Here is a 27956-nt window from a genome sequence, read left to right on the forward strand (position 1 = left end):
CAGAGTTATACCAGTACATCAGGAGAGGAGTCATCTTATACTGACAGTGAGGGGGGTATCATGACACATTCACCACTTAAAAAAAAAAACAAAAGTCAACCCCAGTTCTCTTTAGGCATGGCAGGAAATCCCGAGGGGGGAGGAAACACAAGAATAGAAATAAATACCGATTCTATGACAGGATTAGTTCAGGCACTGTTGAATCAATAATTGAACCATTTGATAATGTTTTAAATTTGTCGGACCATGTACTTATGCAAGATCAACACAGTATTCTCAATAAAGGAATGGGTTTTGTCCCTAGCTTTTTTTCTGACCATTATTCAGTTTCTGTGGATGTTATGGAATTTTGCAGAAAACTTAATTTACGAATTTTTTTCTCTGACCAGGATCATTCCTCATCTCAAAGATCCACTGATTTTACTTTCAAAAAATCTACTTTTCAACCCCCCATGAACAAACATGTGGGTATTTTTCAGCAAGCCGTATTGAAGGATTTACATTTTCCCCATTATGACACCAACATAGCCCCAGATAATATTACTCCTCAGGAGAGACAGGCACTTTCTGAACTTAGACAGAATCATAGAATAGTGATCCTTCAAGCAGATAAAGGAGGAGCTGTGGTCATTCTTAATACAGATTATTACGTACAGGAAGGCCTCTCACAATTGTCGGATACCAACTGCTACATGCATATGGGGATAGATCCAACTAATAGATTCAAACAGGATATTGACCAGTTTCTTAATGAGGCCTTGCAGGAATTTCAAGGGATTACAAAGATGGTTCAACATTTACAGGTTAGTGACCCCCACAAACAGATTTTATATCTGTTGCCTAAAATTCATAAATCCATCACCCATCCTCCAGGCAGACCTATTGTGTCTGGTCATGGATCACTAACGGAACCTTTATCTGTATTTCTAACACAATATTTGAAGCCATTGTTGTCCTTGGTCAGAGCTCATATACAGGATACAACTGAATTTCTCAATGTCATTGCTGATACTCAACTAGATCCAGACTGGCTAATGTGTACCTTAGATGTGAAATCTTTGTATACCAGCATACCACACTGGGCTGGTCTTCAGGCCTTGGATTTCTGGCTGAAAAAAGCTGAATTATATCCACCAGGATTTAACACCTTATTAATATGTATGTCTGAGCATGTTCTCAACAAAAATGTCTTTTTCTTTCAGGGTGATTGTTCCCAATATATGCCAACTTATTTATGGCTTATTTGGAAGAATGTCTAATTCTGATCCCCTACATAACATCTATTTGGTTGAGATGGACATTTGGAGGCGTTCTCGATGATTGTTGGATGGTGTGGATGTAGACTATCTGCTGGAATTTGTGGAACATTTGAATAACAACATTTGGGGTATTGAATTTTCTAAAACATACCATAAGTCAGTCATTGACTTTTTGGATGTTACTATATATCGTAATGAAGATAACACCTTAAATACCAAAATACATAGAAAATACCCACAATTTAATACGTTACTACATTCTTCTAGCATGCATCCACCATCTAAATCTCAATATTTACAGATTAAACGCATAAATTCTTCCCTGGTGGATTATGAGGAGGCCAAACAAGATCTAAATAAGAGATTTTTGGATAGAGGTTACTCGAGTCTTGATATACTCACAGCCAGGATCTGGACGGATCAAAAAGACAGAAATGAGTTACTACAATACAAACAGAAGAAGGATGGTACATATGATGAGACTATTAGATTTATTACCACTTTTGGTAAAAATCATCAACTAGTTAGGAATATACTCAATAACAACTGGAATATATTATTTGCCAATGACCATCTTCGTCATATATTGGAAAATCAATGTTCCGTTTCATACAGGAGAGGCAAAATCTTGGGTACATTATTTTCTCATTATAAACATCAGGACAGTGGGGGTGCTACCTACAGGCAATTGACTATTTCATTGTGGCCAAGTTAATAAACTCAAACAATTCACAAGTGCCAATACCAGTAGGGTATTTGATACTCGTGTCTTTGGAAATTGTTCATCTAGTTGGGTGATTTATTTGAAACTTCACGTTCTTTGAGAATAAGAATAGGTGAACATCGTAGTGATATTCAAAATCAGAAACCCAGTAATGCCTTATACCAACATTCTATTAAACACAAATCAGCCAAATTTATGTTCACGATTATTGATAAGATTCAGGGCAATAGACATAATCAGCTTGGTTGGCAAAGCATTCTCAGCCACAAAGAAAGATACTGGATAATACACAGGACTTAATGACCATCTATAGATAAATATATAGAACATACAATAATTTATTCATTGGATATACAAATGCTATCAGAGATCAATACTGCATAGTCTAGCAGATTTCTTTTGATTTAGTATTGTATTATAGATATTATATTTAACACCATGCAACTGAATGCTGACTATGTTTATGCTTTTTATTTATTTGATATATGTTAGAAATTATATTTTGATATGTCACCCACTAATTATTCGTTAAATGGAGATTTATATGCTGTGTACACTAAACATCATGCTTGCAAAATATGTTTTCACATTTATGCATGATTTGGAAGATACCACATTTTTATTGGCTATTGCATCTTATATATATTGTGTATTTTCATTGGTAAATGTGGTTTTCTTATTGTTCCTCACTGAAGAAGTTATTCACCGAAACTAGTCTAGTCTGAGGATTTGGATTTATTATGGTGTATCTCATGCACCATCCATCTTATGGCTTGTGTTTTCCTACATATATAACCAGGGGACACCTCACAGTGCTATAGACCCAGGGTTTGCTTGCAGTGCTAGCAGCTTTAAACAATCAGTACAGATATTAACCTTGCTTAATTTTCAGTGTTGGGGGCTGGACAGTTAACTTTTTAATGCAGTCTTCTGTAATGGTGTCTTCCTAGCGATGCAGGTTTTTCAGGACTTTTCAGCTTTTACTTAACATCACATCTAAGTATGAAAGTTGCACTAGTTACCTGGTAAAAAATAATGTATAGCATTTAATGGTTTGATTTGCAATGTGAACAACTAACAAAGGTAGTTATTGAGATTCTTATGAGTGTAACATATATTGAGAAGGACATACTCTTGGATCAAAGCTAATATGCTAGAATATTTTCGAGACTCAGGATACAGTTCATATTAATGAGGGTCTAAGTTCAGTCAGATGGGATAGAAATCATAAAAATTATTTAGAAAGATTAAAAACAATATTAATTTAAAACATAGCAGTTTGCATTCTAAAAAAATAAAGTCTGATTTACCTTTAAATCTTGATCACAAATTTTTTTTTTGCATTTCTGGGTTGTTGATATTCTTCATATATATATATATATATATATATATATATATATATATATATATATATATATATATATACACATATACATATATGTCCAGCTGTCTCAATTATGGTTTATTTCCAAAGCAGTTGGTGCATAAATTAAGGTTGTGATCTACTGTTCCTGTAGTACAGAGTTTGATTCCCTCAGCCCTCATTTGCCAATTGCGTGACCTTCAGCAAGTCATTTAACCAGGCATTGCTCCTGGGTTGCCCCTGAAAAGGGATAGTGTATCTAGTGGGCCTACTGGGTTAACAAACAGTATTATTAAGGAAGCATTTTCAACTAGCAAGTTATTACTTCTACTACTTTATTCTGATCCTGTTAAAAGGGAAGTACTGCCACAATTAATAATGGTCCAGAATGGCTGAGTCCAAACAATAATTTTTATGAACAACTACTTAGTAAGTACTGTTTACACAGGATTATTGGACTGTAGATGGAAACCCCTTTATAGCTTTTGATCAGACCTCAGAATTAACCACAACCAAATATGATCTTATGAAACTCAATAAATTAAACATCAAAGATCTGGTCTTGTTCTGTAAAAAAAAGTATATTGGATAAAATGCTTCTCCTGGAGGACTAAATATATGCATATCTTCAAAGATTCCTTTTGAATCAGAAAAATGAGACTTGAAGGAATACTGGTATGAGGCCACTAATGAGCGCATAATTAAGTAAATTAAATATATTTAGAAAGAGGCAAGCAAAAACACATACCTATTGCTAAGGATATCAATGAGCTTCATCGTTTTTTGCTGCAAATAATGAATGCTCATCAGTTAGATGAATAGCTTGATATGCTTACTGGAAATTTAAATAAAACTGAACTTCGATGAAGTAATTGAAAATGCTCAAAACTAAAGCTCGATCTTAAGGATTATGAAGTACATAGTTGTGGATGGCAGCATCCATAAAGTAAAATGAGTCTATTTCAAGGGCATTCCGTATCATATTGTCATCAAATAATGATTCTTTTCAAGAGGATTTTCATGTGATCCTTGCAAATACAATCAGGAAATGGAAATTCAGTTTAAAACAATTACAGTTTTTGCACTGATAACTGAACATCATCCAATAAATGACAATATTGACTTTCAGACCCTTAACGTAGTCTGAACATGTGTTTAACATTCATTCTTACAAACTATGCTGAGTTCAGTAGAGTGTAAACAGATTATTTTTAGCTATATCAGAAATTGCATTTGGAGGTTTTTATCACGATCATGACAATGTATCTTGCTACAATGCTAACATGCTGAATAAATGAATTTCTTTAAAAGAAATTACTGGAAGTGTTTTTTATGTATGAATTGTCATAGGAGACTCCATTGTGAGACACACAGATGTGACCCTCACCAGGTTGGATAAGGAGAAAGTCACGATTAGTTGCTTGTCAGGTGCCAAAATTCACCATATCACCTATGCACTCAAGTCTCTCAACAACAGGTGCAGTTATGACTCTGTCATAGTCCATTTTGGCATGAATGGTGTAAGATGTACCTCCCTGGATTATATGAAGAGAGACATGATCGAGCTCACTGAATATGTGTTCCAGACAGGTATGTTCCTAAAGCAGCATCCTACCATCACCCAGAATGATGCCTCAAAACAAACAGAAAATAATTGACTTTAACAAGTGGCTTAGTTTCTGGCGTCATTCCAAGGGGATCCAGTACCTGACAACCTGAAAAGACATGATTGACAAACCATGATGCTTTGCTAGAGATGGCCTGCATATGTTTCCCTTGGACTTCAGGCTCCTGGCAAGGGATCTTGCCACCTCATAGTTCCTTTTTAGGCAATGCCATGAGGTCAAAACTACCAATATGAAAATGTCATCAAAACACAAATTAAAGGTTATGTTGCTAAATGCTAGGAGTCTAAACATGAAACTGCACTCATTGCAAGCATTCTTAACCTTGGAAGATGCTGACATTTGTGCAGTCACAGAAATCTGGTTCAAAGCTACAGAGACCACCCCAGCCTTACCAGGTTACTCATCATATCATATATTCAGACCCCAAACTGTGGGCAGCAAAGCAAGAGGAGGTGGAGTTGCAATATATATAAAAGACATACACATTTCCAGGCAGGTCAAACAGTGTGATGCACAGAAGATACTACGGGTGCAGTTAACCACTGACAAGATCCCTATTCAAATCATAGCTAGCAACAGGCCCCCAACTTTGACTCAAGATACCCACTCCACCTATCTGGACCTCTTTGAATCTATCAAGATTCAACCATTTAACCTGATCCTGGGTGACTTTAACTATCCAACCATAGATTTGAAGAACTAGTCATGGCAAAACACAAATACTCAGAGATTCCTTGATTTTGTCAATGCAAATGCCTTGGACCAGCTAGTCAACATTCCCAAAGAGGTAAAAATATCTTGGACTTGGTATTAACCAACATGTGTAACCACTGCAGCATCCCTACAATGTCATCCTCCCTGGTAAGATCTGACACAAAGTGGTCACTTTCAAAGTCAGCATCTCTCCCTCCCCCACCCCCCACCCCCAGCTAGAGTCAAACAAAAAAACTTCTCCAAATCTGATTACAACCTCCTGAGGGAAGGCATAAACAGCTTCACAGCCCCCTACCCCTCTATAGGAGCTGGCATGTATGTCCAAACCTACACCAAAGTACTATACGAGCATTTATATAACTGCATGGAATCATGAATACCCAACAAAATCCTCCTCCTCAAGGAAGAGTAAACCTGTCTGGTGGACATCTGCAATAAATAAACTTTATAATAAAAGGAAAAAATTGCTGTCCAGGACCAAGAAGGAGCAAGTGCCTAATTGAAAGCAATCTCTCCTTAACCTGAACAAGAAAATAAGAGCACTAGTGAAATCTTCCAAAGCAAACTTCAAGTTCAAACTGGCGATTTCTACTAAAGACAGTCATAAGGGCTACTTCACATATGTCTGAAATCTCAAAGGAAGCACCCAGATCTGCTCAGAACTGATGGTCAAGGACACCACATACACAGATGCCATAGATACAGCCAACCTGCTGACAGGCAGGTTCAGTCAAAACATCTCCCCTCTATCCCCCCATCTATAAATCAGGACATCCCCTGCCCCTGCCCCCCTCCCCTTATCTCTAAGGAGCAAGTCATCAATGCTCTCTCAAAGGCAAAAATGCAGACTCCATGAGACCCGATAACATCCCAGGCTGCATCCTACATGAACTCAGGCAGGAACTTGCAACACCATTTGGCACCCTATTCAACCAAAGCCTGAGTACTGGCTTTGTCCCAGCTGAGTGGAAAACAGCCACTGTCATCACTTTGCACAAAGGTGGAGCGTCTACTGATCCAGGAAATTATAGACCTATCAGCCTATCTAGCCTTATCTGCAAGGCTATGGAGCAGATTATCATGGACCGCATTAACAAGGACATTGGCAACCTCCAAACACTTGATTCCACACAGTTTGGTTTTGTCAAGAGATCAGGCTTGTTAAATTTGGTCAATTTTTTTGAGACAGTCACCAAAGCCATAGATGAGGGGAAGACTGTGTACACCACCTACCTTGACCTGGCCAAACCCTTCGATACTATTCCCCCACTCAGTTATAATAGATAAATTCTCTCAACTAGGCATCAGTCCATATGTTACCAGATGGGTAGCAAACTGTCACACTGATAGAACCCACCTATTCAAAATAGGTGAAGCCACCTCAAGCAGTAGACTCATAATGAGTGGTGTTACCCCAGGGATAGGTCTTGGGTCCTCTGTTGTTTGGGATATACATTTCTGAGGTACAGACCAAAACCAGTGGATTATGGCTGACCAGGTTTACAGATGACTACAAGCTGGGTGATATTATCAATTCTTCTAGTGATGTGCACATCTTCCAAGAGAATCTCATCCAAACAAACAAGTGGTGCCAGAAACATGGCCTCAAACTGAATGCCAAAAAATGCATCATCATTCCCTTTGGGAGAGAGTGACATCCTCACAAGTTATTGCATTAATAACAAGGTCCTAAGCATGCAATCAATCATGAGGGACTTGGGCACCCAGGTTAATAACAAACTGACTTTTGACCACCATATTTCTTCCATTGTATGGAAAGCTTTCGACATGGCCCACCTCATTAGTAAGGGTATCTCATCCAGGAACAAGATGGTCATAATATCTCTATATTCTTCCCTTATAAGACTCATTATTGAGTAGAATTCCCCTTTCAGCATGTACCTCAAAAAGCACATGCAGCAGCTGGAGAGACACCAGAGGCTCCTCACTAGGAGAATCCAGGACCTCAAACATCTACCCAACACAGATAGGCTAATAGCCCAGTCCCTCTAGTCAGTCTCATACAGACTGCTTGGAGGTGACCTCTATCTGGAATACAAAGCAATCTCAGACCCCACCTTGATGAGACAGCTGCATATCCACAAGTCAAGCTCCATTCGAGTAACCTGCATGCGCGACCTCAACCTGGTCTATGACATCAACAGGACTTGTCGGCAGGACAGAATTGTGTCTCAGAGACTCCGTCTTCTGTGGAATAGACTCCCTCTCCACATCAACCAGAGTACCTCGTTAATACGTTTTAAGCGCAACCTCGATAACTGGATGGGGAACAGAAAATACACTCCTGGCATTCTACCTGTGTCCCTGCTGGACAGACAGGGGCATCGGGTGCTGACTTGATGGAACATGAGCTAAATTCTTGACTATGCTTGTAAAGGCCTCAGGGTGAAGAGCCTAGTAACGTCCTATGATCCTATGATCCTATGACTTCTCAAAGAGAACGTCTTTATGATAGCATTTCTAATATTCTTTTTGAATTTACTCCTGAAAGAAGAGACCATTTTTTGCCTCCAAGAGTAAACTTTATTAGTGTTTAATAAAGTTGCAATTCAGCAGAATTATGTGAATAATATCTTACTTAGCCAGGAAAATATACGCTTATAGGGTTAATAAACACTAGGGATATAAATAAAAATCTCTGACTTACTTTTACAGTGACTATATATAAAAAAAACTCTAACCAGGGCAATACTGTAGTTATTACTTATTCACATTATAAGTGAATGTTTAGGACAGTGTTTCTTTTAGTTAACAGAAACTATCTTGAAATGTTTGTTAAAAATAAGATTGTTTCACCACTTAATGACTTAATAAACACTTTAGTGTTCTATACCCATCCTAAATTCATAAATAATCTCATTAGGGAGTCAGATTATTGCAAGTGTAAATTCAATGTTTTACTATTTTAGAGAAAGCTGTGGACCATGATGTGAAAAGTCAAATTGAAAGGATGACATCGCATTAACAACATTGGACATGTATTACAATATAACATCAAATATCAATTGGCAAGAAAATTATTACTAGGCAGTAGCTGATGTCTAAAATTGGTACAAATGCACCAAATGTGAAGATCATTTTTGGGTAATAAAAGATGCTTTAGGAAATGATAAAAGGGCATGGTTACTGGATTAATTGAATTTATTTTATGTTGAAAAGGATTTATTTCTAGTTTTGTATATTATTATACTTTCCAGTTAAAAGGAATGGAAATGAGGGTGACTTATACCCCACTGCTGCCAGTTTATTTACAGAATCATTTGAAAAGGAATTTATTGATTCTTAAGTATTTCATATTATGTCAGTTGTTAATTACAGACAACGTAGGGGTCTATATAGAGAGATGATAAAATATCAAGCAAAGGAGAGGAGTATTGCTGGAACTGAATTCATCCTCAAGTCATGGTGACACCATGTTTTTATAAAATCTCACCAAGATGACACATATATAGACAACATTTTATATAACATGAATCATGGACAGAAGTAGGTTAAAAATAAAAAGAACAGCTGGGTGCACAGCTCCCAGGATAAAAAAAAAACTGCTCAATTCTGGAAGGCGCACTGGTGCCAAGACTAAAAGAAATTACATTGTACATGCATAAAAACATTCTTACAATGGGGTTAGGCCAGCCTCAGGAGGATGATGGTCCCCATGTTGTCGAAGGAAGTAGTGGTCCACTAAAACACAAAAAAATGACATGCAAAAAAAAAGATCCATAAAGATGATAGAGTGGACTACTGAGGGTAAGAAATAAATTATGTTTTGTTGCTGTTATTGCAAGAAGCCCAGAAACTTTAGATAGCATATATTTAAAAAAATTAAGAAAGAATTTAAAGATAAGAAAAATACTTGCACAAGAACTGTCAAAAGCTTTAAATGCAAATTTGTGTTCATTACTACCACAGATTCTTGAAAAACATTATATAGACCAAGAAATCTTGGGCTGTTTGGAAAATGAAATGACTGAGGAACTATAACAATGTAAAGGAAAAGAATACAGGGATTTTGAAAAGTATAGAAAAGTAACATGGACATGGGAAAGAAAGACATAGATCTGATATGGTGCAATACTTATGCAAAGAAGAAAGCTAAAGCAATTAATACAAAATAACAGCTCCAAAGATACTGAAGAGAAATACAGGCAAACGCACCCAGATATGGAAAACTTCACAATACAATAAATAAGATCACAAAGGGGGTAACATATAACAGAAGACTAGAAAAGTAGAAATTAAACAAACAGAAGCTAAAGTTCTAGAAAACTGGCAAAGTGAAGGATTTAATGTAGGACGTCTAACAGATTATGTCACAGAATGCTGGAACAATGAGTCCCCCAAAGTAAGAAGAAGCAGGCGGAGTATAAGACATCTGAAGAAGAAATATGGACATGGAAAAGAAAAAGAGATTTAATATGGTGTAATATTTATGCAAAGGAGAAAGCCAAACTTATCAATTCAACAAAGCAGCACCAACAATATTTGAAGAGAAATACAGGTAAAGGCATCCAGGTATGGAAAATTTTACAATACAAAAAAGAGAAAACAAAGGGGGAAAGTATAAAACAGTATCAGTAATGGAGAAGTTAAAGAAATAGAAAATGAAGTTATGGATTACAAAATTCAACTCTGGTAAAGTTGCAACATGATGGAACAATGAGTCCCCATATTAAGGAGAAACAGGTGGAACAGGAAGCATCTAGTTGGTTGCTGCATGCTGATACTCTGGAGCCTTCAGTAGGAAACCAGTACAAAAGTCCAATTGGAGTTGCACTGCGAAGGAAGGATCAGCAAATGATGGCAACTCTGAAGCGGTCAATGTTGTGGAGTAATAGGCCACTGAGATCACATATGAAAGTACACTGGATGAGGTAGAGTGTAGCTGAAGAGAATATGTCACAGAAAGATGTGCTGGAACTTTCTGTAGAATACCCACAGAAAATGGAGAATAAAGAATGTGTTCTCAGTTTGGAAGAAAAAGTTCTAAGGGAAGAGTTGTTTGATTTAATAGAGATGGTCAGACATATTAAAATCAATGAAATAAATAGATTAGAGACAGTCAATAAGACCCAAAATGTTAGAGGTCTGATAGCCTAGTACCTACTTATGAACCTATGAACACAGCAATCATGACTATTAACAAAAATACATGTGATAGACGTAAATAGGATATATTACTGTGCTACTAAATTAATAACAGATAAACTCTTACACAAACATACAAGGCAATAAGGGAACGGAAGGGAAGAAATCAAACGGCATCAAGGAAGTAACAAATAGAGAAAACTGTAAAGCAATTAAGACAAGAAGTATTACTGTTAGAAGAGTATAGAATAGGGAACAGATCAACAAAAATAGAGACAGACATAATAAAAGCAATATGCAGATCTATTGTACACTATTGCAAATAATAAACTAAAAATATTAGCACAGGCAGAAAAAACTTGGAAGATATGCTGATTAATAAATAAGCAATTCATTGAGGACCCAAAAAGGTTTTATAGAGAATTGGGAATCAAAGCAAAAGTAATAGAAACACCACCAAACCAAGAAGAAATAGACATGTTTTGGGGAAATATCTAGGAAGACCCTGTGGAACATAACAAAGATGCTGAATGAATAGAAGTAAAAAAAAACAGTAAGAAGTTCAAATGTGCAAGACATGAAATGGGATGAATTAACAGCCACAGAAATTGAAGCAAATTTGAAAAAAAGCTACTAACTAGAAAACTCCAGGTCCAGATGCAGTACCTAACTTCTGGCTAAAAGTATTAACATCTTTACACAATTTGGCCCCAAGTAAAAGCTACTTATATGTGTACCCAAACAGACACCAATCTGGCTAACAACAGGAAAAATAAAACTCCTCCTCAGGGGCAGCTCGTGCTATTGGACCACAAGTCTGCAGCATTCCACCAGCTGTAAAATAAAAATAACAGAAAACTAGCTGCAAGTACTACAAGTCCTGCACATGTGTGCTTTCCTATCAGGACTGCCATCTAACCAGTCCGGATTACAAAAAGAAGGCAATCAGTGTAGATGCCCCAGAAGTCTATGCGGTTACAAACCGCATAGACTGCAAAGAGAATGGACTGCAATGACTGCAATCTACATAGCAACTGATTGGTTCTCAACACTCCTGGCACTTATTTGATGCACTCTGAATGGCTCCTAGCACACACGCACTCTCAGACTGACTGCTGCAAGGGAGTAATGGCGGCTCCAGACATAGGCTTTTTGTTTGACCTCAGACTGATGCTGTATATCAGAAGCTCTGCATGACTTCAGACTGATGCTCTGCAAGGAATATATTGGAACCACTCTTGGACTGATGGGACAGCTCAGAATTCTCATTGGTAGGGAATATATATACAGGTAATAGTAATTCAGAAGCTCTGCAAGGAACACTCTCAGACTGACTGCTAGGGAACTGAAACAAGCAAAAGAGGTGTGTGTGTGTAATGCCCCGATTCAATATTCCTGGTGGATAGAGTTATTCACGCTCAAACCCTGTACCCTGGATAGAGGTAGCAAGAGCCTGAATTTCCTACCCATCACAACTGCAGATTTTTGCCTGCTATGTTTCTTCTGAATCTGATGACAGGCATTTGAATTTCAGACTTCATACCTCATATGTTTGTTCTGAATCTGATGACAGGCATTAGAATTTCAGACTTCATACCTCATATGTTTGTTCTGAATCTGATGACAGGCATTTGAATTTCAGACTTCATATTCTTCAGAAAATACATGGTAACACTACACAAACAGTTGAGTGTTGAGTGGATTTTACAAGGAGCTGAGAGCTTGAAGAGAAGCTTTGTGCTGCTTATGCTGAGTCAACTTGCATTGTTAATAGCACAACAGGTAGTGTACTTGCTTTTGATGCAGAGAGCTGTGGGTTCTACTCCCACAGTATGTAGATACATTGCTGATACTGTACTGTGTTGTACTTTTAAAGGGGGTGAATCCTGCAGTCCTGAGAATGTCATATTTGGCGGAGATACCTAGTAACTATGAACCTGTTATCAGTTTGCCATCCATTCCCTATTGCAATACTACTAGCTTATCATTTTTTAAGGTAACATAGGCAATTTATTCCTCAAGGGCAACAGGCACTTTATTTGTAGATGAAACAATGAAATATAAAGTTGTTTGCCGGCAGCAACCTCTTCATTAGTTACAGATCTCTTTAATGTGGAATTATTTAGATGACTTTTACTTCTGCGGAGATTGTGCATATTTACTGATACTGGTGGATTGTAGAATTTGGAGTAGACTTTTATGATGGAAATGTTCTGAATTGCACAGTTTTGTCATTATTGGTGCATGCATTTTGTTTCATTGTTTACTGGAAAAATGCTCAAAACAATAAATTTAAAATGTCCTCTAACAACTGTACTGTATTATACAAGGAATATAATTTAATACAAATCAGGGAGGTGATTATTGATTATCTGATCAGCTCAGGTACGCCCCCTCCCAGTTCTTGGTTGGATTTGTTCGATTAGGAACCAGTTAAATCAACTGTCTACGAGCACAAATTTTTTTGTTACTGAATATTTTCAATGAGTCTGAATGCTACTGAAAGTGATGAAGCCAGACTGAAGCAATCACTTCTATTATATCTTCATTTCTTTTGGGGGGGGGTACTTATTGTCCATACCTAGGGAGCTAAGTCTGTCATGTAGGATTTCTGCCACACAATTCTCCCAGCTGAACTATACCTCTCAAATGTCCAAATTTTCACAGAATTAATAGATTTTTGCTTCTTATTTTTGGTTTGTTCATCATAAAATTTGTGGTTTTCTGGCAAATCATTTAGGATTGAAGTCAATAATGACAGACATTGAGTTTCAGACTTCATACCCTTCAGAAAAATGCACGCTAAAGCAAGACCTGTTATTCTATCAACTAAGTTTATACAAAAGCAACGTTTTGTACTGTTTGTTTGTTCCCCCAATATATTTGGCCTTGTCCAGGTTTCCTGCATTAAGAGATTGAGAGGTATGCGCAAATAAATCACTTTATAAAAGTAGGTATATCCAAAATTCTCAACTGTCCCTGATTTTGGCTGAAAATGTTGCTCTCCCCCTAATAATCCCTCCGCAAAATGGCAATTTTGGGAGAAACATGGAGGGTTTACAATTAATAAATAATTGCAATGATCAGAGTTACAGCTTACTTTTATTTTAGAAATGCATGTAGATTCTCTTATTTTGTTAGCTGCTCAACTTGCTAGTACTAATATTAAAAAAGTGTCCCTTTTTTGACAGGTTTCCAGCTGTATTGTGTGGCTATTTTATATTTTTGCATCACATTTTTGGTCTGTTTTTCATAAAATTGTGGTTTTCTGGCAAATTAGTGGCAAATCATTAAAGATTGAAGTTAGAAAATAATGACAGACATTTGAGTTTCAGATTCCATACCCTTCAGAAAATTCATACAAATGCAAGACCTACTATTCTATTATCTTTCTAAGTTTATAAGAGAAATATTTAAAAATTGTCCTTATTTTTGAGCATTTGTCCCACTACTATTTATGGCTTTTTCCAAATTTCTTGCTCTGAGGTTGAGAGGTATAACAAATATGCCAGGGCCATCACCTTTAGCCAGAGACATTTAAAATGGTGACATACTTGTTGTACCCCACTCCCCCTTGTAATGACTCTGGGTGTGTCCAAGCGAGACAAGGAGCAGTTATGCAGTGTAAGTGTGCAAAGTGTATCCCCCCATCCAAGGTAGATACAAGTACTACAGTGGCTTTTCATCTACCCTTGATTTTGCAAAATGTTCTGGTTTTCTGTCATATTTTTATACTGTTGATTTATGCTTCTTATATTCAGAAAATGCATGTTGTTGCATTGCATGTTGCTCTGTGTTTAAGTAGCTATGCTCTAATGACCATCAGATAAGCTTGTTGTAAGATGCAAGTAAGCTTTAATAAGCATACTGTTAAAGAATTATCAACATTGAAAGCCTTTTTGATGTTGCCATGCAGAGAATATTTACATAGCTAGATAACATATAAACCTTAATTACTGAAATGCATATGGCAGTATTTGTAATAAAGGACAGGATTACAGTATTTTCAGAGTCTCATTACATTTGTTGGAGACTTGCAGTCATCTTTGCAGGCTTTACCTGTAAACTAAACAGAATGCCAATCTATCATGTGTGGTCCATAACCTGTGCAGCAGTTCTTTAAGTAATTTATCTTGAGATTGTTTCTTGTTTGCTGTTAATTTTTTACTTTGATCATGTTTCCCCATAAAAAGTAGATAGTTGTTGTCAGGCAGCACCACAGCAGGTTTTTTTTTTGGATAAGAAACATTTTTACAAGTGGGCGTAATTGGTATCACAGAGATTGCTACTTTCAGCATGTTACCTGGTACTTTTATAAAGCTGAATATAAATTATAATTAGAACTGCAGTGCAAGGAGAAGTGGTTTGAGTTGACTGCTGCTTGTTTTTCTTATACTTGATTTTGACTGGCATTCCAGTAATGTATTTAAAAAGTAATTTTTTTTCATGCCTCACAACCTTTTTGTTTCCATCTAGATATTAAGTAAGCTGTCATGTAGCCAATGCATTGAAATATTTTTTTTCTTCTCCACTTCATTTTGTCTTGATTGGACTCTCATAATAATGGTTTGGCACCCAGGGCAGCATATTTAATTAAAGTCCCAGTTTTGTCATTTTGAGCATAGCTTTGCCCCTTTCTAGTTGGCCACACCCCTTCCCATTGGCCCCATCCATTCAGCTGTCTCCTGCAGCCCCCTTTGATTTGAAGTCACCAGCCGCTACTGTTCCTCCTTAAGAGTGAACCTGTAAGTGATCCTAAAAACTGCAGACCAATAACTTGCCTTCCGACAATGCAAAACTATATGCTGGAATTGATGCTGACAGAGTTTATAGTCACTTAAAAGAAAACTGAATCATGGAAATAGAACAAAAGTGTAACAAAAGAAAGTCAAATAGAACAAAGGATCATTTATTGTTAAATAAAGTCATAATAGAGAATTGTAAAAACTGGAAGACTCTAAGTATGGCATGGATGGATTACAGAAAAGCATTTGACAGCATCCCACATTCATGGATAAAGGAGTGCTTACAGATGTATAAGATACACCATAGGATTTAATAAAACCTGTGTAGGCACAGTGTAGAGCCTACACAGAATGTTACTGTGTCCATGTACACGGTTCCCCCTCAGCAGTGCACCATGCATATTAATCATGGTGCATTGCCGAGGGAGAGCCTTGGAATGCGGTTATTGAATCAGTGTAGGGAGTGTAGTGCCAGCTGTGTCCGCAGATGAGCAAGGCATTCCCTGCACTGTCCAATTGTATTATTCCAATGTTATTTTTTCTGATTTTTTTTTTAAAAAGCATGTTTGCATGATGCAGAGTACAGCAATGTTAAGCAGCACCGAGACACCTGACAGACATCTAAAAACAGAAACTGGATGCATTTAATTATTTATTTAACTGTCATGTTTAAGCGTAGCTAAGCAGGTATGTAAGCACTAGGTGCAGTGTTTAAATACATGAAAGGGAAAATAAGCATTTATTTTTGAAATACAAATTATGCCAATTATTTATAAATTCTGGCCCACTGTGCTCTGCTAAGCTCTGCTAAGCACCACATAAACACAATAACAGCTGAAAATTGTATGCACTATTCAGCTCTGCTTTGCTGGTTTGTGCATTGCTAAACACTGCTAAGCATACAGGCATTTGTGTTTTCACACTGCTCAGCTCAACTGCACTGGTTTGCACTCTACGTGACACATTGAATTTTTAAATGTTGCCCGATGGCATGTAAGGGTGGCAAAACAGGATATATTAAGTCCAGTAGGTGAGAATACAGCATAATCTATTGGAGTTCTGTCTTTGAAGGATACTATGGCAGGCGTTGGTGTGTTTTTGTGCTTTTGGGCACAGTGTTGGGGCATTCTGGAGTTCAGGGTCATGGTTGGACTCCTAGTAAAAAAACATGAAGACAGGCTGATGCAGGGAGGTTTCCAGGGCTCGAGCTGCAAGATGGAGGCCTGGGACCATCTGGCAAGGGAACTCACCAGTGATACTGGTATCCCACACACAGGTGAGCAGTGTCATCACAACCATGATAACCTGAAGAGATGGAAGGGGATCTCTTGGACATCTGGATCCAACAAGCTCAGGCAGGGAATGCCCCACAAGTATGTAAGTACTTTTACCTCTGTTTCACCAATATCTAATCTGAATGTTTGCTAAACTGGTATGCATAATGGTGTGCTTCTCTCCCAACAGTTGCAGAGGAGAACGCTCACAACATTGAGATGCATGCTGGGTGCTTGGCCAGTGGTGAGTATGGATGTATTATGCTAACTGTAGTGAAATAAGCAAGAAAGAGTAAATCATTAACTGCAATAAAGTATATACAGTAAAGTTTGTATTGCAATAAATGTGGACGTAGAGCTGTACTGCAATATATAAATACTGCCAACTGTAGTGCAATAAAAACATGAAAAAATGCCATCACCTGCATTAAAGTATATACAATAAAGTCTGTAGTGTAATAACTGTGGAAGTAGAGCTGTATTGCAAGACCTGAATAATGACAGCTGTTGTCCAATAAAAACTCAAAAAAATACCAGAAATTGCATTAAAGTATATGCAATAAAGTCTGTATTGCAATAAGTGATGAATTAGAGTTGTTTCTCAAGACATGAATAATGCCAACTGTTCTGCAAAAACATATGAACCAATACCAATAACACCAAGGTAAATTCTGTACATTGGGCTTGTTTTGTTTTAACCATTGGAGTACAACTGTATGCTTTCAGACTGTAAGGTAAGGTGCTGTAGTCAAGGATAACACTGTAATACAGAATCCACAGAAAGCAGGCACACCGGAATAATCCGTAAAAGGAACTTTTATTGACTAAAGCGCTTTTCGTACGTATAATGTACGAACTTCATCAGAGAACCTTCTCTTATGAAGTTCGTACATTGTACGTACGAAAAGCGCTTTAGTCAATAAAAGTTCCTTTTACGGATTATTCCGGTGTGCCTGCTTTCTGTGGATTCTGAGTTTCAGGAGTTTTTTTGGTTTTGTATGTCTATAACACTGTAATAGCTGTAGAATGCAAATGTAATGGCAGCCAAATGTCTTGTTTAACACATACAGTACTGTTCAAGGCTGTTTCTAGGCCAATATTGTTCACATAATGCTCTGTCATCCACAAACAGCAGGTAAGCAATGTATATAGGTGAGGTAGCCCACTCTATGATCTTATATTGTTTGTTAACTTCACATATATTTCAAACCAATAACAATATATTGTGTACACCTGCATTCTATATACTAATGTATAGATTACCTGCTATCTCTCCCATGCTTGTATTTCATGCTTGTGTGTTCTACTGTCACTGCAGTCTAGTATAAAACTGTAGTACTATTACCAGGTCATATATTGGTTCCAGGCAAATATAAGTCAGTCAGTAATCAACAGTGACTCAGTCACTCACTTTATTAAATGCTCTGTCTGTAGTACATTTTGCCACACATAGACCAGGGTTTGAATCCAGTGCTATGCAGCACTGAATATTACAGTATCAGTCACGTAATGTTTACAGATTCTCTTTCCACAGGAACTTCAGGTAAATGGGTGAGGTAGCCCATATTATGAGTAAATAATTGTGTGGTCAGATGTCACAGACTGTTAACATTAGCAAGACTGTAAAACTACAGCATAATATAAACAAAATAATATAATAATAAAATAAAATGAAATACATAAAAGGTGTCATCTTGGTATGGCTATATGCCTGGAGTGTCTGTTAAATGTTGCTGCAGCTACTTCATATATTCCATGCAGATGTCCTCTGCAGTCACTGCTATTGGCTTCTATCCCCATGCCTGACAAGCGAAGCATGATAGTTGTTTAGTTTCTGTACTGTTCACATATATGTGTCTCAAGTGTCACACTGTCACATAATGCAATCAGTAGTGCATAATCCATCTGTCACAGGATTACCATTGAAAAAATTGCAAAGTATCACTGCATCAGCCCATAGTACACCAGTTATATAGATCCACCTGATGTGCAAGTGCGCTGTGTAGTTGTGTACCCACTGTTGTTACTGCTTGGCCCATACTGTCCCATGCAACTAGCATGAGAGGTATTTATGTGCTACATCAGCTATAGGGGACTTGTACACATAAAGAAAGGACAGACCCATAGAGTAGAAAGTAGTACTGTTGTCAGGTAGTCTCTCCCCACCCCTTATCTTCATTTATGTATTATTGTTACCCATTGATTATGGTTCACTATTAGCATATTTTGTTGAATTAACTGTATTTTGGGGCATGTGCATTATTATTGTTATGTATTATAATGACTGCATATTAACATATCTTGTTGAATTACCTGTTTTGTTGGCCGTATGCTGTAACTTTTGCTGACATGCTCTTAACATACTGACTGTTCAGTCATCCATTGTTGTGTTCCACATAATATGCATTGATATGTAATTGGGTTATTTCCACTGTTCTGGCATGCTGTTATTACTATGTTTTGTTCATAACTAACCTATACTTATTGCTATACCACCATTACCACAGCACATCAGGGTAGGCCAGTTCCCAGTGATCCGCCTACCTTGCCTCAACTGGGCATGGCACCAGGTCCTAGCATGTCTGGGACCCAGGCAAGTGGTACCCCCTCCACTGCCCCAGCATCACCTGTGGTATTGGGTGGAACTGCCTCAGGGGATGGGGCCCAGCCGCCCCCTGGGAGTGGTGGTGGAGGGGCTGTAATCTCCCAAGAGCAATTGCCAGTCATGGTGTACAGGATCATTCATTGGACCTATGAATCTCACCTGCGACAGATTGAGGGCACACTGGCCAACCTGGTGGGGCAGGCTGACCCTGGCACCCAGCCTCCAGCACAGCCACCTCTGGGGCAGTGAAGAAGCAGTGTCAACTGGCCATAGCTGGAGATGTCAGTCATACTGTTGCCATCTGGAGACACATGTGACTTCGATTCCACAACACCCACCCCATCAAAGGTGTTTACCCTCTCATGTGTAACACACCACCACTGTCTGCTGTCTTGTCTGTCTTGTCTGACACTACCACATCCTCTCCTACCCTACGTACCTCCCCACATGTACCTATGTCCCTTCCCCAACATTCCACTCTCTCCTTAAAAAAATGGGCACCTGTCCCGGTAAAAAACATATCACCCCATACATAGCTCTCCATTTTGCACGTGTCCACTGGGCACAACTAATGTGGTCCAGTTGGCTTGACAACACATTTATGTTGTCCTCACCCCACTGTCTGGGGTTTAAGAGTCCAAATTCATCTACAAAACCTGTCAAAATACACAGCGGTTACTGTACAAGAAATGGATAGCTATGGTTCTTTCCTACACCCGTCCTGTATATCCCTACCTGCCTTTGACATTGCTTTTCCCCCTGCTTTCCCCCATTTCACCACTTTCCTATCATCCCCTTTTTCTTTTCTTCTTATTTTTTTAGCCCAGGTTTGCACAGATTTGCAGTGAGCGGTGTGCCATGCCACTTCACTTAGCTCAGCTTAAATGAGCTTTAAAGAGCTGTAATGCCTATATGTGTCTATTACATTGTTACTCACATCTAGAAAATAAACACCTCTGCTAAGTGTTGAATGCAGGCCCCTCTTAACCATAGCACACTGCATTAATATACCAGGATACACAGGCCTTAAGTTAAACAGGTGTTTCCAGCATAACATACTGCTTGCTACTTGCAGTCATTATGCATGTAACTGAAATAAAAAAAATGAATGTGAAAACTGGGAGTGTACCCTGGGCTCTGGTGCAATACTAAATAATAATAAAGACATAATAATGGATGTAAATGAGACCTGTGATAGCAGGTATATGTACCCTTTATCAACAACTTGTGGAAAGACACCTGCTAAGGGAGCAATGGCAAAGTACATGTACAACTGGGACCCTGATGCAGAATTACAATGATATAAAGCCACACACATATTCATGGATGTAGAAATTTTTCTCACAGCCCATATATATGCACATATATTTTGCAAATACACATGCTTTTGCAGTGTCTCAGTAGCTTAGTCTGTTAAATGCCTTGCATGCAGTACATATTGCCACACACAGTATTGGGTTCAAATCCAGTGTTGTGTCACACTTCAATTACAATATTGTGAAGACAACAAGTAATGAAAAGTCATGCAAACTTACTCCCCACAGGTTACTGCCACTTAATTAACTGCTACCCAGTTTTGCAAGACAAAGGCCTGCAGGCAGAGATACAATGCACATATCCATATAGCCTAACTATATGTCACCTACTACTCTGTTAGTCGCACTGCTGTATAACAGACGTACCATAAGCACATGCCTCAGTTGCACTGTATAGAATATCCTTACACTGGCTCTGCTGTAATGACAGGCCTGACACAGCTTATACAGTTACATGTATAGCTTGCTGTCCACCAAAGTGTTCACACTCCCTCCTATGTGTTGTAAGCTGCAGCAGCAGCTGCAGCCTGTAGCATACACAGCTCTATGTAAATGTAGCTGGTACAGACCTACCATACCTCCCAACCCCTAAGAATAAGGGATCCAGACACAGCCATACTTAATGGGGGGGCAAAGGCCAATAGATAGGGACATGTGTAACAGTTTGCCCCTACAAAGATAGTAAGTTGATAGAATAACAGCTATTGCAGTAGCATGCATAGTCTGATGGGTATGAAGTGTGACACACATGTGTCTCTTCCCTTACTGACATCAGCCCGCAGTGATTGGCAGTGCACTGCCAGATGACCACAATGTCATGGGACACTGACCACACATATTAGGCAAAACTGTGGACATACTTCAGAAATCTCTGCAGTGGACAGTGTTTGTACCTAACCTCTGTGATGCTGTAGTTTCCACACCTCAGTACTGTCCATCTCAAAAAGTAAGAAAGGGGACAAGGCCTACATGAAGGCCTTATATATTGCACTGTGGTGGCATGTCATTGGCTAATGATAGTGCAATACAGCTGTTTTGGCTGCAGTTAGTAATTCTGAGCCACAGATTGGTTCAGAGTAAATTACCTACTAATGAGCAGTACCTTAAAAAGGCAAGCAGCTGGTTATGGGGAACAGGTCTGTATGAGACTTAACACATACAAAGAGTTTATTATGAAAAGATTACTGGAAGCAAAGTTCAACAAGGGAGTACTGCACTCCAGTAGGTATGTATTAGACTTCTGCATATAACAGGATGCAGATGGGAAGATGGTAGTATGGGGAATAGGGATCACAGCAGTAAGCCTGTCTTGGATCTATGGTAATGACATATCATTGATACCCTGCTGTCCTACACCTACAGGCATGGATCTCAACTGACCCTGATTTCAGTCACATCTCAGCTCTGTCCCTGTCAATGCCACCTATGATGGTTGGCCATTGTAGGAAAGCTAGTAGATTACACATAGTACATAGTGACAGTAAGGGAGGGTGTGCACCCCTGTAACGTCAAACAATGTACTTTAATTCACCTCCTCTCATTCTGTCCATGTCTCACATAATTAGTTCTAACATTGTAAAACTGTCCCTGAATATCTTTGATGTACTCTGGCTAAGTCCGTGTTTCTATTTACATTTGTCCCTGTTTGGTTGAGAGCTATGCCTAACATACCTGTCAACCTCCTAAAGCAAGAACTCAGGACAAAGCCATAATTAATGGGGGGACAATGGCCTAAACTCAGTGACAGTGTTTATGTATTGCTTGTACAAAGTAAGAACATGAATAGACTAAACTGATATTACTGTAGCATAACTATGTTCCGAAGGGTATGATGTATGAAACTCTCATATCTGTCTTTATTTTCTGACATCAGCCATCAATGACTGGCCAACCATTTGTCAGACATCCACAGGTTTGTGTGAAAATGACCAGGCCTATGGGGCAAACATACTGACAGTCTGCAAACTTCTGCATAGTTAAGCAGTAAGATGCTCACAGAGAACACATAGTACAGAAGGTTTGCATTGCTTTCTGTCAATGTGGCACACTGATGTTGCTGGACTGCTATTTGTTCGACAATGGCTGCATGACACACCGCAGTAGACTGCAGTGATGGGAGTAGGAACATATAGCAGAATTTGTCACAGCACACAGCGACATACTCTAGTATTGCTACTATCTTGGTAATAACCATACATGTAGTGTGTTGCCAGACTATGGGATATGATGTGTAAGGGAGCAGTGGATAGTGCAGGCCATTATAGGTGTGATGGATCTGCACATAGTGAACATCCACGTAACTGGTCCTGTAATGTGTTCTCCTTTTGTTGTCTTTCAGGAACCATGTACCACAGGAGACAGGCACCCTTCTCAACTGTGGAGAATAGAATTTGCTGTCCAGGGGTAGGCACAATTGGGAACAGCAGGCAGAATTGTGGGCTGTCAATCAGATTGGCCAACAGGACAAGACCTACGAGCAGGTCCGACACTGGGCCACAAATGGGATATTTCAGGATGACTGTTTGTCACCACTGCTCTTTTGTCTTGCCCTTAACACATTAAGTTGTCTACTTAACATAACAGGTCATGATTTTAAGTTTGCTCCCAGACAACAATAAAATACAAAGAATTCTCATTTTCTTTTTGTGGATGATTTAAAACTGTATAGTTCATCAGATGAGGCGCTGAAAGCACAACTGCAAGTTGTCAAAACTTTCTCAGATGATATAAGAATGTCATTTGGTCATGTTAAATGTGCAAAAGCAACATTTTAAGTAGGAAAGCTACAGCAAAAAGAAAATATCAGTTTAGGACAGGGATGGGATATAAAGGAACTTGAGCAGGGGGAAGTGCATAAATATTTGGGAATTGATAAATAATTGACAACAAAACATGAACAAATATGAAGAAAACAGTAAAGCATATTTCAGAAGACTGAAATTATTACTGAAAACAGCTCTGACATCTAGGAACAACATCCAGGCTATAAACCAATTTGCTCTTCCTGTTATAACTTCCAATATTTTGGTAATTGACTGACCCCAAAAGGTATTGGATCAGTTGGACAGGAAAACAAGAAAAAATGTTTCACACTTATCAAATGATATATAAAAAGCAATGTATACCAAGATTATATATTCCTCATTCTGAAGGAGGTATGGGCCTCCTAGAAACAAATTACATGCATAGGTCTGCAATTGTAGGACTGCATACATATCTTCAAACCTCACCGGATCTAAACATAGTGAAAGTTTCAAAACATGAAGAGAACAAATCTAAGATGATGTCCCTGCTTAGTTTAGCAGAAGCATATCAGTGTCAATTAGGAATGGAAACCAAACCAAAAGTAGACAAAAATCAGGCAGCAATTGAATGTGCCAAAAAAAAAAAGAAAGAATATAAAGAGAAGGATCAGATGAGAAGGCAAGAAATGTGGAAAAAGCATAAATAGAGTTGCAAGTACAGAAGACTCTTTGAACAACCTCATGTTAATCAGGATCTGATGCAGGAATGGTTAAGGAGATGTGAATTTAAACCAACAAATGAAAGTTTAATATTATTATTATTATTATTATTATTATTATTATTATTATTATTATTATTTTGGGTTTTTTTTAATTGTTAACATTTGTTGGCCGGGATGGCCACGGTGGAGCAGAGGTTAGCATTGTCACCTCTCAGAAAAAGGTTCCCTGGTTCGATCCTTGGCTGGGTTGCCTTCTGTGCGGAGTCTGCATGTCCACCCTGTGGTCGTGTGGGTTTCCTCTGGGTGCTCCGGTTTCCTCCCACATCCCAAAGACATGCTGTAGGTGGATTAGATACTCTAAATTGGCTCTAGGTGTGTGTGTGTGTGTGTGTGTGTGTGTGTGTGTGTGTGTGTGTGTGTGTGTGTGTGTGTGTGTGTGTGTGTGCCTTCTGTGGAAGGTTGGGCACCGGGCTGGCTACTCGACACCGTAAAACTCCACTACCAATCATGAGCAGACAAGTGATCCGCTGTGGTGACCCCTAACCGGGAAAAGCCGAAAGAAGAAGAAGTTAACATTTGTTGACCAAGTCCAAGTAGGACAGAGCCTATTTTCAGAGGATGCCTGGGGAGGAATGCTCCAGACGCATGTTTTTAGAATGTGGGAGGAAACCCACACAAACACAGGGAGAACATGCAAACTCTACACAAAAGGCACCTCAGCTGAGAATCACATCGGAGAACCTCTTGCTGTGAGCAAATATTGGTATTAGTTTTCCAGGATAGTGGACTATGTACATGTTTGTTTACAAAGTCCATTTAACATGTGGGAAAAACAGACAAATGTAGGTTTTGTAAAACAGAACTGGGAGCAGTTGCATATCTTGTTGCTGAGTGTGATAAACTTATGGCAGAGGGTCTGTATACTGAAAGGCATGATAAAGTGGCAAGACTGTTGCATTGAGGATTGTGCAAACATTGCAATATTGAAGTAGCTAAGAAGCATTGAAAACATAAGCCACAAAGCATTATAGATAATGAAGTTTGTATCCCGTGGGAGTACCTGTTACTAACAGTTCAAAAATAGATACAAATAAATCAGATATAATAGTCCATGAAAATAAGACAAAAGCAGCACTGATTGCTGAAATTGCTATACCTAGAAATTACAGTGTCTTATGTACAAAGAGAGACACAAAGTCATAAAATACCAGGATTTTTCCAGGCAGAAATGAGAGCAATGTGGAAAAAGGATACCCAGACAGTTCCACTAGTAGTTGGAGCAATGGGTCTCATAAAAGAAATAATAATAATGTACAGTCATACTTAGATATGTTCATAGGTTTATAGGTTAATAGGTGTGTACTAGGCTAATGGCCCCGGGGCCTTTACAAGCCTAGCCATAGGATTACCCTGGCATCATGCCACCCAACCTTAGTTTCCAGTGCCTCTGTCAAGTAGAGCCACTGGAGTTATCCCTGGGGTGAATTTTCTATTTCCCATCAACTCATGAAGATTTCTCTTGAAGAGGGTCAGCGAGGTGCTCTGCTTGATATGTATGAGAAATCTATTCCATAGTATGGGCAGTCCCTGGGTTATGGACCTGTCCCTCCAGTAGGTTCTGTTGATTGTCGTAATGAGGTTGAGGTCTCCGGAGCATGTGGTGCGGAGGGATTGGGATTTCTTTAGATATAGTATTTCTAAGAGAACTGGGTCAGACATGGCTTTGTAAGTCAAGCAGAGATCGCCTCTAAGTAGGTGATATGAGACAGAGAATAGTTGGAGTTTTTTGAGACTCTCCATGTAGTCCAAGTGTTTAAGGCCTAGGATCCTCTTTGTGAGGTATTTTTGTGGCCTCTCGAGTTGTTGCAGTTGTCTAGTGAGGTACATGTCAAATGGGGCATTGTACTCAATGAGTGGCCTAATGAGGAAGAGTAGAGGGAGACAATGACCTCTTTCTTCCTGGATGTAAAACCCTTAGTAATGAGATGTGCCACATAGAAGGACTTTCTGACCGCAGTGGCAATGTGGCGATCAAAAGAGAGGTTGCTGTCAACATGTGCTTCCAGATCTCTTATAACACCTTCTCTATTCAATGGACTACCATCAATGTGGTAATTCATGGGAACTGTGTTTTTCCCAAAGGGGATGACAACACATTTTTTGGCATTCAGCTTAAGGCCATGGCTCTGACACCAGTCTTTGGTCTCAGTGAGGCCATTTTGTAGGATGTCAACATCACTTGGGGAGATAATACTAGCTCCCAACTTGCAATCGTCTGTGAACTTTGTCAGCCAGAGTCCCTTAGTGTTGACCTGGACTTCAGAGAAATAGATACCAAACAGGAGAGGACCCAGGAACATACCCTGTGGGACTTATTCGGCAGTCTGACTTGGAGTCAGCTACTTTCACACTGTGGGTTCTATCTGTGAGTCAGTTTACAACCCACCTACTGATATAGGGGTTGATGCCTAGCTTGGTGAGTTTTTCTTTGATTCCTAAGTGGTGAATGGTATCAAAGGCCTTGGCCAGATCAAGGTAGGCTGTATGAACCACCTTGCCTTCATCCACAGCCCTGGTGACTGACTCAGAGAAGTCAACCAAGTTGAGCAAGCATGATCTACCCTTCACAAAACCAAACTGTGTGGGATCCAGAGTTTGGAGATTCCATATATCCTTGTTTATTAGGTCTATGATGATGCATTCTATAACTTTGTATATCAGACTCGTCAGGCTAATGGGCGATAGTTCCCAGGGTCTGTAGTCACTCCTCCTTTGTGGAGAGGGATGACTGTAGCAGTGAGCCATTCAGTCGGGACAAAGCCTGAGGTGAGGCTGTGATTGAACAGGGCACACAGCTGAGATGCCAGTTCACTCTGTAGTTCATGTAGAACCCAGCCAGTCAGGTCCCATAGAAGCTGTATTCTTGACCTTGGACATTGCTGTTTTAACCTGTGCAGCAGTAATACTGGGTGCCTGGCAGTCTACTGGTAATGTGATTGGTCCTTTGGGGGAGGAGAGGGGTAAAGTTGCCACTGAATCTGTCGGCCAGTATATTGGCAATATCTGTTGGCTTGGTATAGGAGGTACCATTGTGCAGTAGCTCAGAGAAAATCTGGGAATTGCCATGAAGATTCTTTACATAACAATAGAAGGCCTTGTGGTTGTCTTTACTATCTACTGCAATTCTGTTTTCATAGCTAGTTTTAGAGGATTTGATGAGGGATCTTACATTTTGTTGAGGCTGATAAGGGAGGTTTTTCAGTCTTGGGACTTTATCTTATTCTGCATCAGTTTTCTCCTTTTGTTGTAGAGTTTGTTTATGGCAGGGAACCACCACATTGGCTTCCTTTTTTTGGAGGAGAGTGTCTTGGTTCTATTAGGTTTGGTGAGATCCATACATTTGTGTATGTGTTCATACAATGCATTGGTGTATGATTCGGTGGTCATGTTCCATTTGCATGTGTGCTGTGAAGTTAACCACCTCTGTTTTTAGGAGTCCAAAGTTAGCTTTGGAGAAATATTTCATAGTGGCTACCATTGCGGGGGGATGTGGATTTCCAAGGTGATTAGTTTGTAGTCAGAACTAACCAGGGAGGAGCTGACTATTGGTGTAGAGCAACGGTCACCCATGTTATTAATGACCAGGTCAAGGATGTTGCCACCTCTGGTGGGGGTAAGAATGAGCTAGTCCAGAGCATTAGAATTAATGAACTCCAGAAAACGTTAGGCAAGTGTATTGGTACATGAGTAGTTTTC

Source organism: Protopterus annectens, chromosome 3.part0 (genome assembly GCF_019279795.1).
Source record: "Protopterus annectens isolate FY-2018-M chromosome 3.part0, PAN1.0, whole genome shotgun sequence".
In the NCBI taxonomy this organism is placed as follows: Eukaryota; Metazoa; Chordata; order Ceratodontiformes; family Protopteridae; genus Protopterus; species Protopterus annectens.